Source organism: Ambystoma mexicanum, chromosome 5p (genome assembly GCF_040938575.1).
Source record: "Ambystoma mexicanum isolate Mex_15411 chromosome 5p, UKY_AmexF1_1, whole genome shotgun sequence".
Classification (NCBI taxonomy): Eukaryota; Metazoa; Chordata; class Amphibia; order Caudata; family Ambystomatidae; genus Ambystoma; species Ambystoma mexicanum.
The window spans coordinates 644,178,340-644,194,992 of record NC_090930.1 but is presented as its reverse complement, the minus strand read 5'-3'; positions in this window follow the sequence as shown (position 1 = coordinate 644,194,992).

Sequence of the window (16,653 nt, the reverse complement as noted above, 5' to 3'; positions counted from 1 at the left end):
ACACCTCAACCATGGGCGGAAGGGAGGGAGAAGGGCAGCACAACCCTACACCTCCTGAGTTGATCCCACTACTGTATTACAACACACCAATGAGGATCAGTGTGGGAGTGGTGGGGACTTCCACAGCACCCTCACAAGAACCAGTGTATGGATCGTCGGTGAGTGTTAGAGAACGTTAAACCCACTAAATCATATAGCTGCTGGGTGCCATGGAGTCCTCAAAGGTAGACCCTAGTTGCGTTGGCCAGGCTGCCAGAGAAACTTTTGGCGGACGTATACATGGCTAGGTCAGAAACAATGCTTTACGCAGGGAATTGGTGGTAAACCAGGAAAGAAGAAGACCTGGCTGCACGGTTCAATGAAGTGCAACCCGGCCGAGACCCCTTACCAGGAGCCTATGCTATTCCCATTGGGGGGATTTCAGGGACTATGGGGAATCAGGCCACCACCACCATCCACATGTTCACACCAAACACAGTTCCTCCAGCGCCACCAGAGAAGTTCCTAGGGGACCTACAGAAGTACATGAACTAGTGGAAACTGCATTTCCTGTGCATGTTCGGAGCCTTCCCCAATAACCACACCAAGGTGGCCTTTGTTCTTTCATATCAGGGTGGGCACGAGGCCAACTGGTCAGTAACATTGGTAGAGAGAAACAAACCTGTCCTGTTGGACATTCAGGATTTTCAAGAGGAACTAGAGAAACAATTGTTTCGGGAAGATTGAAGCCCAAACGTTGGATAACAAACTACTCTCCTTGAGGAAGGGTTCTCAGGACGTCCTAGCCTAAATTTTCACATTTATTCGCCTGGTAGAAGAGACGAACAGGCCAGAGGTGAAGCACACCACCCTGTTCCACCGAGGGCTGGAAGGCGAATTAATGGACATCCTGGCACAAGTGGTGAATCCACTGAACAATTGTGCCACCTTCATCGACCTGGTCATCCGGTTCACTATCATCTATCAGAAAGAAAGTCTGATTGTGCCCCCTGTCACCAAGGCCCCCTCTATGTTCATCCAAAGGAGGCACCCACACACAGCAGAAGCAAGCCTTTAGCAGAACCAATGCAGATAAGTGGTGTCCAAAGGAGGCACCCACAGACAGCAGAAGCAAGCCTTTAACAGAACCAATGCAGATAGGGGTTATCCAGGGGCCCCTTACGAAGCAGAACGAGAGTGCCACCGGCAAAACCAACCCTGTCTTTACTGTGGCAAACCCAGCCATTTCTTATGGGACTGTCCAGCAAAACCACCTTGGAAAGCCGTGGGGTCACTCGACAGTGCACAACTGCCCTGCCCTGCTGAGAACCAAAGGAGTCTGACAAATGTAGAGGTTGGTTTGTCAAGTCCAACGAAGATGCAGGCCTCACACTTTGAAGTCGGAAGCCTACATTATATTGACATAGGTGTAGCAAAACATCTACAGATACAGATACCTACCTGTCCTATCCCAAGAGCACCCCAGTCATTGTATGGGTGGTTGGCAGTACTCGCCTAACCTTAGGACCGGTAACCTCCTGCACAGAAGGCCTGACCTTGTGATGCCCAGCGGGTCATCGGGAACTTATCACATTTGACCTTATGAGCGCCCCCCAATTCTGGATTATCCTCAGTGTACCTTGCCTAGAGCTGCATAACCCCCAGATCGACTGAATGGAAAATACCTTAACATTCCCACCAGCCTGTCAGGCTACCTGTTACCTGGCCATACACAAGACCCAAACCCAGAGACTTGTCTCAGATGCACCTCCCAGTGAGAGCAGCACCTTAGAAATGATTGGCGAACTGCAATGCAAGTATTGAGAGTATGATATGATATGGCATTTATAACGCGCCTATACAAAAGTGTTTCAAGGCGCGACGAGGCAAGGGAGGGGGAACAGAGGGAAGACAGACAACAATTCTACTAGGCCAGGTGACATTCAGATCGCACAAGTGCATGGGAAGGAGGAAGGGGGAAAGTGTGAGGGGGGAAGGGAAGGGGACAGTGCAGTACATGGGATAATGGAATAAATAACAATAAGTAAAAGTAAGGCCAGCAGGTGGCAAGTACAGAGGTAAGTGAAGACATCAGGTGTCAAATGCAGGGAGTGGGACTGTAGGGATACAGAAAACAGTCCCCAAGTGCGGGGGTTATCAGGAAGGTACAAAGACAAATTCCAAAAGACCAAGCAAACAGGCTGCCACTGTATCATCCATACGACTGTTAAATTGACCCGGTACCTGGAGCACAGATCCTGTGCAGTCATATCTATGCCCTCACAGCCCTGGAAAAAGAACACTTGAAGTCGTATCTGGACCTATACCTGGCTAATGGCTTCATCAGACTGTCTAAATCCCCACGGCAACACCCCCTGTTTTTCAGCCCGATGAAAGAGAGGGACCTAAGAACATGCATTCACTAGAAGACCCTGAACCAAGTCACTTCCTCTTAGACCAGGTGAAGGACACAGCAGTCTACATGAATCTCTGCAGGGCTTTCCATCTTTTACGAGTAAACAAGGGGATGAATGGAAGACTGTGCTTCACACCAAGTACAGTCTCTTCATACACCAAGTCATGCCCGTTGGGCTGTGCAACGTGCCAGCTGACTTCCAGTAATTTATGAATGGCATGTTGCAGGAACTACTGGATGTTTGTACCATTGTCTAAATCAACGCCATTCTAGTTCACTTGAAATCCATCCAAGAACACACTAGGCATCTGCGAGCAGTACTGCAATGGCTGTGACAACCTCGCCTCTTTGAGAAGCTGCAGAAGTGTTCCTAGGCTTCATCCTAACCCATAGGGCATTATCCTGGACAACAGGAAAGTCAAAGCCACAATTAAGTGGCCTTCTCCAACATCAATAAAAGTGGTCCAGAGCTTTTAAGGCTTCACAAACCTGTATAGACGCTTCATCTTGGGAATCTCAGAAGTGGTTCACCCCCTCACCTCACTTCTACAATAAAATAAAGCCTTCATCTGGATCCAGGAGTCCGAGCAAGCCTGCATCACTTTAAAAGCCTGAATCACCACTGCCTCTGTGCTACTTCACTCCCATCTGTAACAACCCTTCATTGTGGAAACCAACACCCCCTATGTTGCCATGGGCATGGTTCTATCACAACGAAACCTGGAAAAAGGTCATCTTCACACAGTGGCTTTCTTGTCAAAAAGTTTCAATCCCCAGGAGTTTAACTCTTCCATTACCTATGAGGAATTTAACGGCCATAAAGGTGACCCTCAAACAATGGTACATCACCTACTAGGGGATAAGCACAACTTTTCAGTGTTTACCGACCACCATTAGCTGTAGTTCTTGAAGTTGGCAGATGCTCTATCTCTTTTCCAACTGCGCTGGGGTACTTTTCTTCGCCAAGTTTGACTGCATTATCACATATTGTCCCGGCGTCCACAAGAGGAATGCTTACTCCCTCTCCTGGATGGGACTGAGTAGAGAAAAAGAAGAACAAGTGCATGTGACTCCAGATCCACCTCCCATCATCCCTTCAAAGAAGATCATATGGGGAATGTAAAAGGCGGCCCCAGGTTTGTACACACTACATGACAGCATCTGCCAATAGTTGTCTTTGGAGGACCTAAAGGCATGGGTCAGCACCATCCCAGAACACAGTGCAAGAAACGGCTTGCCTTAGCCCTGTAACCGTCTATACCTGATGCTGCTCTCCAGGAATCAGGTCATGAGCACTTACCATGACACACTCCTGGCAGGACACCCACAGAATCAAGAAGACCCAGACTCTGCTAAAGATCCAAGGTTGGTACTGGTGGACTACACTCACCAAGGACATAACGCAATACATCCTACAATGATCCATATGCGCGCAATGCAAACATCAGCAACAAAAACCTCAAGGGCTCTTGCTACCACTTCCAATGCCTTCATCCCCATGGCATACATTGTCAATGGACTTCATAATCGACTAACCCCCTTGCTGTGGTTTCAATACCAACCTGGTAGTGGTAGATCATCTATCCGTAATAGCACATTTTATCTCTCTGAAAGGAGTTCTTAAATAAGTAACTTTGGCACAGACATTCCTGCAAATGCACGGTTTCCCATCAATCGTTATTTTGGATAGAGGGAGCCAATTTCTCTCTCATTTTTGGCCCCATTATTGCTAACTGTCTCAAATCGAAGTACGCTTATAAAACTGATGCACAAACAGAAAGGGCCTCATTACGAGGTATGCCGGTAGCCATGCCGCTATTGGCGGCATGGCTGCCGGCAAAACCGCATCCATGTCCGTATCCTCGGAATGAGCACTTACCGGACCATTCCGAGTTCGGATGGCCCGGTAATTCCTCACTCGAGGACACAGATACAGTTCATCCCCATTCCCATTTCAGCCCCCATAGGGCTGAATGGGAATGGGAGAGGGAGTAAACAACGGGCCATTACTAGATGGCCCATTGTTTGCTCCCTCTTTCCCTCGCGGGACCGGGTATGCATGCCTGGTTTTCCCAGGCGTGCTTAACGTGTCCTGCGAGGGGACCCCGTAATGTGGCGGAACGGCACCGCAGCCTTTTACGGCGCAGTCCAACCCGTTCCGCCAGGGTCGTAATGAGGCCCAAAGAGTGAACCAATGCCTAGAGCATTAGCTTTTATGCTATTGCAAAGAGGCTCTCAGTGGATCAGCCTTTTGTGGTTTGCAGAGTACGTCTACAACAACACCCACCATGCATCCATGGGTTACACTGTATATTACCAATTGCATGGGTGGCACTGGCACCCACAAACATCAGTATATGACCCAGTAGAGCCCACTGAAATGCCTGCAGGTCACATATTACACACCACCGTCTGCAGCACGATAGCACTAGCGAAGGTCAATCTCCAGCATGCCAAAGACACCTGTAAGCAATTTGCAGTCCGATCATGCAGAATCTTCAAACTGCACCCATAAGCCTGACTTACTGGTTTTGAACCAACAAATGTCACCTGCAAAGGAACTCTTGACTGGTATCTTCCCCTTTCGGCCATTTGTGGGCCCCAGAAACTGGATAGGTCACTTTATTACCTAGTGGCCTTCCCAATCTACTCTTCTTCATGTATCGACCTTGAACCGGAACAAGCTCCCGTTAGACCCCTGCCCAGTGCTGCTTCCCTTCTAGATCAACATGACCTCCACACTCAAGCTGCTTCAAAGCACACAAACAGAACCAAACTACCTCCTTTGCTTATGTCAAACTTCCCACAAAGTATGTTTGTTCCATGACTGCCCCCCTTGTTCATATTGGCTCCTAGAGATTGGTTAAATCACTTGTGAACCTATTTCTTCTTCAAGACATATCCTTTTAAAAAGAACATTGTGGACATCGAAATTGCCTTTCACTACTGTATTCACACATAGGGTGCTGAATTATCTCTTTTCTCACACATTCTCTGTTCTAATTGTTCTAATATATATATATATATATATATATATATATATATATATATATATATATATATATATATTTATATATATTACATGGCCACGGTAGTGGCCATGTAGTTATGGTTAAGTTGCTGTTTCCATAGGAAGAGTACTTTTTGGGCGGCTTATAACTTCGCTCTCCCTGGACGGATCCTCACCAAACTTTGCAGAAAAAGTATTTGGGTCACTCTGAATTATTTTGCAAAGTTTGGTGAGGATTCGTCCAGGGGGGGAAAAGTTATAGGGTGGGGTCCCAAAACTTTTTTTTTTCCCATAGACTGAATGGGAAAAAACTTTGCGCACGGCTACAGCCCGAACCGCTGGACGGATTTACACCAAATTTGCAGCAGGAGCGGCAGCCTGGTCCCAAAAGCGTGCTTTTGTAAATTTGGTGTAAATCTGTCCAGTAGTTTTTTTAAAAATGACCAAAATGTAAGGCAAAAAAATTAGTGATATCTGCGTTCGCTTCGCGGACGGACTTCCCTGTTCACTCCGCGGACAGCACCCCGATTGGCCCATGGGCTTGCGTCATGTCCGTGGACATGCGACGTGTTAGCTGATTGGACGGCGAGGGGTGTGGAGCGCGTCAGATTTTCTGTGGCGCCCGCCATCTTGTATTCGCAGTCGACCGCGTACAGCGCAGTGAAACGTGGATAAAAAATTGTATTTAGTGCCGTGTGTTGGTGTGTAAGAGTGTTTGGGGAGGGTGGGGGAGTATGAGATAGGTTCAATGTTTTGTTTTTTTATGTGCTAGACCTTTTTGTTGCGTTCGATTTGTCCGCGGAGAACACGGCTGTTCTGACATTTTGTAAATAAACTAAATGGTGGGGTGTTTAGAGGACGGAGTATGTGTCATTTTTGTTCACAAGGAAGGTAAAAATTAGCTATGAACACTCGCGGTGTACTTAATTGTTCATAAATACACAAACTGGGAGTGTCCTCAGGATGCTGTCCGTATTGTAATCTGTCTAGTTGAATGTGTTCTAAGAATACTCGCAGTGTCCCGAAATGGTTGCAATTACACAAAATGGGGGTGTTCTGAAAACGTTGTTTGTATTGTTCGTTGTCAGGGTGAAAGTGTTTTAAGAGCACTGCTTTTGTTCACTAATAGTACAATTTCCTAGGGGCGTCAACCGACTTTTTGTCCACTAAAGAAACGATAAATCCGGCTGGTGTGCGCCGACATTATGTGATAATCCTATGACTGGCGCTATTGACATGGCTGACTTGCTTTTGCGACACTAAATCATATCTCCCGCCCCTAAGCCTGATATTATCAAAGCATTCCTATTCCCCGCCTTTCTCTGTGACGTTACAGGGTGCGTAATGAAACGCGCCCAGTCGTCTCCAGTACTACGCGACTATACACAGAACCAGGAAGACAACACACATTATGTCACAACAAAGCGCGCCACAATTCGGAATATGAAACTGTGATTTAAAAGCAAAGAGCAAGATTGTAAATGTTGTAAAGTAGATTTATTTGACAACAAATGCTTAGAGAATATTCAGCAATTTGCATTTGTCTTTGTTGTCGATCCGCAAAAGTTCATGTTGAGACATGCGATGTTCCTTTGCGGTATAGAGAGTGTTAGATCAGCTTACAACTCAGTGCACCCAATTCAGAATATGAAACTGTGGTTTAAAAGTAAACAGCAGGATTGTACATTTGGTAAAGTACATTTATTTCACATGAAATATTTAGTGAATATTCAGCGATTTGCTATTGTCTCTGCTGTCGATCAGCAAAAGTTTATTTGGAGCCACGCGTTGTTCCTTTGCGGTAGATAGGCTGTTGGTTTATGATAAAAGCAGTAAATGGTCGCTCTGATAATCGGAAGGTTGCTCCAACAACGAGCCATTAGACCAACCTATTGGTTGGTATGTTATTTGTAGCCGCTAGTACTGCGTAAGGGCATATTGGTCCTTGGCGATTGTCCCATAAAATGGTGAAGGTCATGAAGTTGCATATTTGGACTTGCACCTGGCAGTTGAAGACCCCATCCGCTGGAGTCTGTAAATCGTGACATAGACAAAATGGGGCCATGTACCTGTTTTAAAAAACATAAATTAGTCTCACCAGCCGATCTTCATTAAAAATCATCATTTTATTTATTAGGGCGTGAAACTATTTGCTATCGAAAACCGTGAGGTATCTAAGCGGTGCTTATTATTAACCACGGTGTGTGGTGCTCATTTATCGACCACGGAAGGATGAAAGGCTGAGTTTGGCCTTGACGTGATTCAAACCTGCGTTAGCAAGCTGTGCACGGATGTCAAAGTGAGCGCTGTACTCGCTGTGCCACTTGACAGGCTACAGTGAAGTGGCACAGCGAGTAGAGCGCTTGACCGCCTATAGACCAGTTAAATTATTTCTATTAACCCACCCTGTGTCGTCTGCCTTTTTCAGAGCCCTCTAAACGACAGGGGATCAATTCGGCGGTGATAGTGCGCGGTATAAAACATTATGCCACTTTCAACGAACAAGTTCAACTTGAGCGGTCTTTAATGCTACGCCATTGTAATTATATTTGGTATAAAGTAATCTAAAGGGTTACTTACAGTACAATTGCAATTTCCATTGTCTACGAGTGGTGCAGTCCCAAAATACGACTCCGCGTGTGCCAACGATCTTTCGTATAGTGATATAATATATAAAAGTGGTTTCGTTTCAGAAATTTCATCTTTATCTTCTCTTACGTTTTAGCAACACTCCTTCAAGAGAAGTCTTTCATCACAATCTCTGTCTGTCAAGGTCAAAACACAATGCAACCTTATAGTCCGCTTCGTGAGCTCCGGGGCCCGAGAAAAAAATGGAAGCAGCTGACCTTCACTGTGAACGAGCATAAATTCTTACTTTGCAACATTCTGTGTAAAGCCATCTGTAGAAGTTGTGGAAGCAGCTGACCTTCACTGTGAACGAGCATAAATTCTTACTTTGCAACATTCTGTGTAAAGCCATCTGTAGAAGTTGGTTTTTGCACGCCATGTTTGCATATTGTTTGCGTGATATTAAATGTTTAAAGGACGTTATGGTTCTAAGTACAGCCGAAAGACCCCTGAAAATCGCAAGTTATGGTAAGCTTTGAAAAATAAATGGCGCCACCACCGTGCACTGCTAAGACTAACACCCAGGACATCAAAGATGACATCGCAAATGTCATTGATGAAATCACTGATGACATCACGTGTGTATGTACTTTTCATGGAATTTGTGTACTAGGGATTTTTATTATAATGTTGCGAAAAAAGTGTCAAGGATATTGCAATAAATATCATACCGTTATTAGTGCTTTGAACGATGCATTGATATAAATAGCATTGTATTATGGGATTTTATCTAGTATACTGAGCTACTAATGGAGAAACATAGCATTGTGTGCAGAGTACAAGATGAAAGTATAATATGTGTAATGTTAATATGTTGAATAATGAAATAATAATTGTCCTGAAATGTTCGAAAAATCACAAAATGGGGTTGTTCTGAGGACGTTATTCGTATCGCGTGATTGCTTAGCTGTATGCAATGAGGTAATGGCACAGAGAGTAAAGTGGACGCCGTCCGTGGACACCGCGGCTGTTCGTGGACAGGGCGTGCTACATCCGGGTTTTTCCAGGAAATCCAACATGGAAAGAAGACTGTACGGATCAGCCAATCAGATGTCGAGGTTGTGGATTTGTGTTGAAAGAGACTGTGTGTGGTGAAGATGGCAGAAGTGGAGAAAGTCAGGATGTTGGTGCTCGGAGATATGTTTGTGCATGGTTTACAGCAGTACGCTGAATGCAGGCATGTTGCAAAGAACTTTGATGTGAAAGGAGTGGAGGTGGTGTGGAGCAGTGTGCCTGATTGCAATGTACAGGGAATTGTACAAGTTAATGAGGATATGGCCACGATGAACAGTCCGCATGTGGTAGTTTTGCACTATGGTGCTTTCCATTTGGGCAACGTCAGTGCCCCTACTTTGTTGGCTGATTTGGAACGCTTGGTTCAAGCAGTAATGAAGATCCTTCCAAATGCAAAAGTATTTTTTTCTGGATTACTACCTAGGGCAATTTAGGACAATAGTTCAGTTTTTTGTCCTCAGCAAAATATTGCTAGGTGTGTCATCAACCGAGGCATGTGTGCCTTCATGCTTAGAGCTGGTATGTTCTTCTGTAACAATGAGAATATTGATGCCAGTAATGCTGTTAATTTTAAATAAGATGGCATTTCTTTATCTTTTACGGGAAATGCCTTTCTATTTTGAAATGTAAGGGTTGCTTTGGAGAAGGTTATGTGAAGATTTTAGGAGTAAAGTAAGAAAAAAAAACAAGAAAAAAAATACAAAATAACAGGTGTCTGTCAAGCATCTGCAAAAAAAACAAAAAAAACGGCTCTTTTCAGAGCCAACTTCAAAGGGGAAATGGGGCACACTATTTAAATTTACATTCACCACGCTCAGATTTTCGATATGTCCGCGGACATGGCGGTAGTTCGCGGACATTGCGAGTTACATCCGGGGATTTTTGAGTTCAGAAGTCATGCAAATGAGAATAAGCACTGAAAAGGATTGGTCAGGAAAGTTTGGTGGGTGTGTTGTGCCAGGAGAGATTTTCTCAGATACTCTTTTTGCTGAGAGAACAAAAGATAGCTATGGCTGTGTGTTTCAGAAAACAGATTGTTTGGATTTTAGGAGATTCGTGGATACATTGGTTGAAGGTGCATGCAGAAAGCTGTGGAGTAGCTGTAGATCTTGGATTCCCACATGTGGAAGTACACTGGCATGGAGTACGTGGACTTGCTACCTCTCTGTGCTACTTTGGAGACAGAGCAACATCCAGACATAATTGTAATTCATTGTGGAGGGAACAGTTTAGGACATGTGACTGGAATTTTTTTGCAATTTGCTATGAAAGAAGGATTTAGGAAGGTTATGGACATGTTTCCTAATTCTCAAGTGATATTTTCACGGATTGCGCAGAGACAAATGTGGCTTCGTTCTTCTTCATTTGGTCCACAAATGTCTTCTTTTCACAATGAAAATATTATGTTTTGTTGTACATACATTTTTCGCAGAGATGGAGTCCATCTTACTTATGCTGGCAATCAGATTTTTCTGAGAAATGTACAAAATGCATTGCAACCTTTTTTGGAATTACAACAACGATTTTGAAGTAGATGTTAAGCATTTACAATTTTTGACTTACAAACACCACCCAAAGGCTCTTTTCAGAGCCACCACTTCTTTCCAGAGAAAATTACAATGTTTGTGATGGAGTAGCAACCCAATTTTTTTAATGTTTGCGAACTGTCCGCGGACTTCTAAAAAATACAAAGAGCCCTGCTTCATTTATTTTCACTTCTATTTTTTAACTGGGAAAGGCGGCTCTGAAAAGAGCCTTATTTTTTTTGATTTTTGTAATTTTGTATTTTTTTTGGTTTTTCAAACACGACAGGAGGGTAAAGGAGGGTAAAGGGGGGGACACCAACCACAGGGATAAGAAAGGGCGAGCTGAGAGAGGAAGATGTAGAGTGGGTTTTATTTGGGTAGTGAGCAGGTCTTCTCGTGCTCTGAGACGATAGTCTCAAAAGCACTACGAAGTCGCTCCCCCCTGCAGAGTACTGTGTCACAGTACATACATACAACTGTGACCCTCGAAAGGTAAGGGTCATCAGCATTCTGTATGGCCTGTGAGGCAGGTTGAGAAAGACGCTGTCCCACAGAGGTGGTCCTTGTGGTGACAGGATCAGAAACAGAGGATGAAGTAGAGGAAATCAACCTGCTACGTTCTTCGCAAGGTACAACCCTGCGAATAGCCCCAGAGTGAAATGACCTCAGGTGTCGCTTCATAGTAGTGGTCCCAAAGCTGTAGTTACCGTGCTTCCCGCGACTGAGTATCATTTTGCACTCATTGCAGGTAACATGGTTCGCACGAGCCTTAGGACCATTCCCATGAATGGTAAATAACCGCCACACCCAAGACTCACGCCTAGTGCGGGTAGTAGGGATTTCCTCTACCTCATTCTCATCATCCTCTTCTTCCTCCTCCGCATCCTCAGTCCTGTTCCTCTCTTCAGGCCCTTAGGGAGGTGGTGGTGGTGGAGGGGGTGGTGGTGGTGCTGAAGCAGGTGCAGCACCAAGTGGCGAGCAGCCAAGGATGCCATCTCGATGATGGTGTAGTCTGCAGGTGGCAGCAAAAATCACTGTGTTCTGAAGAATAGCCAGAAACACAATGGGAATAAGCTCTTGGGCGGGGTCTTTTATAGGGGTGCTTGTGCGCGGTCCGCGGACATGCGCACTGTGCGCAGACAGATCGAACACAAAAAAGTATCGGAAAGTTTCAAAAGGTATATAGAAACTCAAGATTGCTATGTGGGACTTGTGGCATGGTGAGATTTCATTGAAAAATATTATGGATTAACTGAAAATGTACTTTTAAATTGTTCGGGGACACGAACAGTGTCCGCATTTCAGGACACACGATGAGCGTGGGCGCGGTCATATGATCTGTTTGCGAACTAGTCTGCGAAGGAAGCGCCTGTCCGCAGGACACGAAGTGCACGGAGATTGGTAAGCGCATGCGCATTGATGCCCTACGGACACTGTTCGGGTTCTGAAGTAATTAAAAGTGCGTCACACGTGAAACGAACATTTCAGGACACAGCGTGTGTTCTTAGAACAGTTTAAACTTGGTAGCGAACAGTAAGGACAGATATAGTGTTCTTCAGGACACGTGTAATTTAGTTTATGTACAACCATTTCAGGACACCAATTGTGTTCTTAGAACAGTTTCAATTGGGTAGCGAACACTACGCACAGGTATAGTGTTCTTTAGAACACTTTAATTTTTGTTTCTTTACGAACATTTCAGGACACCACGTGTGTTCTTAGAACAGTTTCAACTTGCTAGCGAACAGTACGAACAGGTGTGGTGTTGTTCAGGACACCTCCATTTTCATTTATGTACGAACATTTCAGAACACACGCACTGTCCGCGGACACTTTTATTGTTTTAAAAAAAAAACGGAAACTATTCACAATACAATATAAAAATTAAACTTTATTTAACGTATATTAATAATTTATGACAGAGAAGGTGAGGCAGAAACAGAAACAAAAACAGGAGAATTTGGGGTTTCAACATGATTGGTATTAGGTGAAGAAGGGATGGAAATCTCATCAAAACGTTTTGAATTATGGAGAGGGTTTGGGGATGATTGACTGGGATATGGTGAGGAGGGACAAGTACATGTGGGGCAATGGTATGACGTTTTTGTTTTAAAATGATCTTTAACAAAAGTTTTCAAATTATTAAAATTGTTCAACAGTAAATCAATTTTTTCTTTTATGTTGTCAAGCGTGTTTTCCATAACAGCTTCTTCAGAGGTAGTTTCTATTTTGTTATGCTCTGTACAAAAAAAAAATATATATGTTAAATGTATACAAAATAATAATATTTAAATGGTTTATATTATAAAGTGTTTACCATTAGTTTCACTATCTTGTGACATTTCTTCATGTGGGAAATTGTCCTCTAGCCATTCCAGAGTACTAGACATTTCTGCGAGAACAAAAAAAAAAAGATAATATATTTTTTAATCTAATACAGAAAGTTTATAAATATATGAGTAAAATGAAGTACACTTACTATTTCTGGTAAGATAAGTCCTATGTATTCAGTGGGTTGGGTCTTGTTCTCAGTTCTGTTGTGTCTGTGAGGTAATTATGTTGGAAGCCAATTTATCTTCTTGTGGTATATTCCATTTCAGAACATATTGTATTTAAATGAATGGTTAGTGTGTTACATATATGGGTTACATTTCTTATGTATTACTATATATAATGTGTTTGTGCGCTGCTTTTTGAATTTTTTAAATGTTCCTATATTATGATATAACAATCAAACATACCCCACCCCCCCCCACAGTTTTTAGGTAGTGGTACTGTTCTCCGAACATGTCCGCGAACATTAAATAAGTTCGCGGACATCAAGTTCATAAGAAGAGATCTAGTCAGTTCCATATGACATGTATATAAAGTCAAAGTCATTATTGTTAAGTTGTGCTACTAAAAAACTATGAAATTCAGTGAAAACACTTTGTTAAAGGGACGTTATGGTTAAGTTGCGCTACTAAAAACCTATGAAATTCAGTGAAAAAAACTTTGTTAAAGGAACGTTATGGTTCCAAGTAAAACCAAAAAACCCTTGAAATTCGCCAGTTATGGTAAGCTAAGCAACCATAACTCGCGCCACCACCGTGCACTGCTAAGACTAACACCCAGGACATCAAAGATGACATCACAAATGTCATTGATGACATCACTGATGACATCACATGTGTATGTACTTCTCATGAAGTATGTGTAGAAGGGATTCTTATTATTTTGCGAAAAAAGTGTCAAGAATCATTGCAAGAAATATACCCTAATAAGTGCATTGAACGATGCATTGATATAAATAGCATCCTATTATGGGGTTCTATCTAGTATACTAAGCTACTCATACAGAAACATAACATTGTGTGCAGCGTTCAAGATGAAGGTATGATATTCGTAATGTTAATATGTTGAATAATGAAATAATTGTTTTCTTAATAGCTTTTTGTGTACTGTGAAATATTTAATAAGTAGCTAATAAAACCCATGTATTACATAATTGCATTACTATAGACAAAACACAAAGACACAAGAACACATACCAATATGGGTATATACAGGGAAAGTGAAGTTAGCAAAAAAGCACAAGTAGTAGCAGAAATAATTCATAACTTAACTGATTAGTTTCATGCAAATAAATGATTGCTCTGTTTCAAAGCTGCTATTTACCCTATGTATATGTATCACTTGATGTGATTGGACCCTAAGGAAAGTAGTGTGAGTACAATGTATACAAATATGACCATATACAGGGAAAGTACAGCCATAAAAAAAACAACAGAACTATCAGAAAGTGCTCATAAGTCTAGTGATTATCTTTATGCACAAAAAGGATTGCTGTCTTTCAAGCTCGTGTTTTCCCATATGTATATGTTTCATATGATGTGACTGTACTCTAAGGGAATTACTGTAAGAACCTACTAGAAGGATACGTCTACAAATAAAATAAAATTCTTAGTTTCTGACTGTTACTGAAGAAAACCATGTGGCCTAGATATGTCAGCAAAAGAAAAAATAGTGAGCCAGACATGTGATGTCATCAGTGATGTCATCAATGACATTTGTGATGTCATCTTTGATGTCCTGGGTGTTAGTCTTAGCAGTGCACGGTGGTGGCGCGAGTTATGGTTGCTTAGCTTACCATAACTGGCGAATTTCAAGGGTTTTTCGGTTTTACTTGGAACCATAACGTCCCTTTAACAAAGTTTTTTCACTGAATTTCATAGGTTTTTAGTAGCACAACTTAACCATAACGTCCCTTTAACAAAGTTTCTTTCACTGAATATATATATATATATATATATATATATATATATATATATATATATATATATATATATATTACATGGCCACGGTAGTGGCCATGTAGTTATGGTGTTTTGGTTAAGTTGCTGTTTCCATAGGAAGAGCACTTTTGGGCGGCTTATAAATTCGCTCTCCCTGGACGAATCCTCACCAAACTTTGCAAAAAAAGTATTTGGGTCACTCCGAATTTCTTGCAAAGTTTGGTGAGGATTCGTCCACTGGGGCAACGTTTTTTTCCCATAGACTGAATGGGAAAATGTTTTTGCTCGCGTCTACAGCCCAAACCGCTGGTTGGATTTTCACCAAAGTTGGACCAGGAGCAGCGGCTTGGTCCCGAAAGCGTGCTTTTGCAAATTTGGTGAAAATCCGTCCAGTAGTTTTTTTTAAAATGACCAAAAAGTAGGTAAAAAAATTAGTGATATCTGTGTTCGGTCCGCGGACAGACTTCCCTGTTCGCTCCGCGGACAGGACGGTGATTGGGCCAGCGTGCTCTCTCTTTGGGTGCAGTGAAAGCGTGCAGTGCGTCTGGCTTCAGAGACGCCCGCCATCATTGTTTCCCGCATGAGAGGCTTTGTCAGGTCAGCAGGAGCGTGTCTGTCTCTTGTTCCTCCCACCCCCGCTCATGCCCCGTGTGTCCTTTCTGTCCCCCCACCCCCGCTCATGCCCTGTGTGTCCTTCCTGTCCCCCCCACCCCCGCTTATGCTCTGTTTGTCGACTGTTCCTCCAGCCCCCCGCTCACGCCATCGCACACGGTGGCCAGCGGAGGGTCGAGGAGCGGGATCTGCCACACAAACTCATGTCCGTGCGGCATGTCCGTGTTTTTGTTTGTCCCCCCCACTCCCCGCTCATGCCCGTGTGTCTCTATCCCTACCGCCCACCCCCCGCTCATGCCTCGTGTGTGTCTCTTCCTCCCCCCACCCCCGCTCATGCCCCGTGTGTCTCTATCCCTCCCGCCCACCCCCTGCTCATGCCCCGTGTGTCTCTCTCCCTCCCCCCCATACCCCCGCTCATGCCCCGTGTGTCTCTCTCCCTCCCCCCCACCCCCGCACATGCCCCCTGTGTCTCTCTCCCCCCCACCCCCGCTCATGCCCCGTGTGTCTCTATCCCTCCCCCCCAACCCCGCTCATGCCCCATGTGTCTCTCCCTCACCCCCCCACCCCCGCTCATGCCCCGTGTGTCTCTCTCCCTCCCGCCCACCCCCTGCTCACCCCCCGCTCACGCCCCGTGTGTCTCTAAACCTCCCACCACCCCCCTCTCATGCCCCGTGTGTCTCTAGCCCTCCCATCCACCCCCCGCTCATGCCCCATGTGTCTCTAGCCCTCCCACCCCCCGCTCATGCCCCGTGTGTCTCTAACCCTCCCACCCACCCCCTGCACATGCCCCGTGTGTCTCTCCCACCCACCCCCCACTCATACCCCGTTTATCTCTCCCCTCCCAACCACCCCCGCTCATGCCCCGTGTGTCTCTATCCCTCCCACCGACCCCCCGCTCATGCCCCGTGTGTCTCTATTCCTCCCACCCACCCCACGCTCATGCCCCGTGTGTCTCTCCCCTCACCCCCTACTCATGCCCTGTGTGTCTCTATCCCTCCCATCCACCCCCGCTCATGCTCTTAGCCCTCCCAACCACCCCCCGCTCATGCCCCGTTTGTCTCTCCCCTCCCACCCACACCCCGCTCATGCCCCGTGTGTCTCTATCCATCCCACCCACCCCCTGCTCATGCCCCGTGTGTCTCTATCTCTCCCACCCACCCCCCGCTCATGCCCCGTGTGTCTCTATCCCTCCCA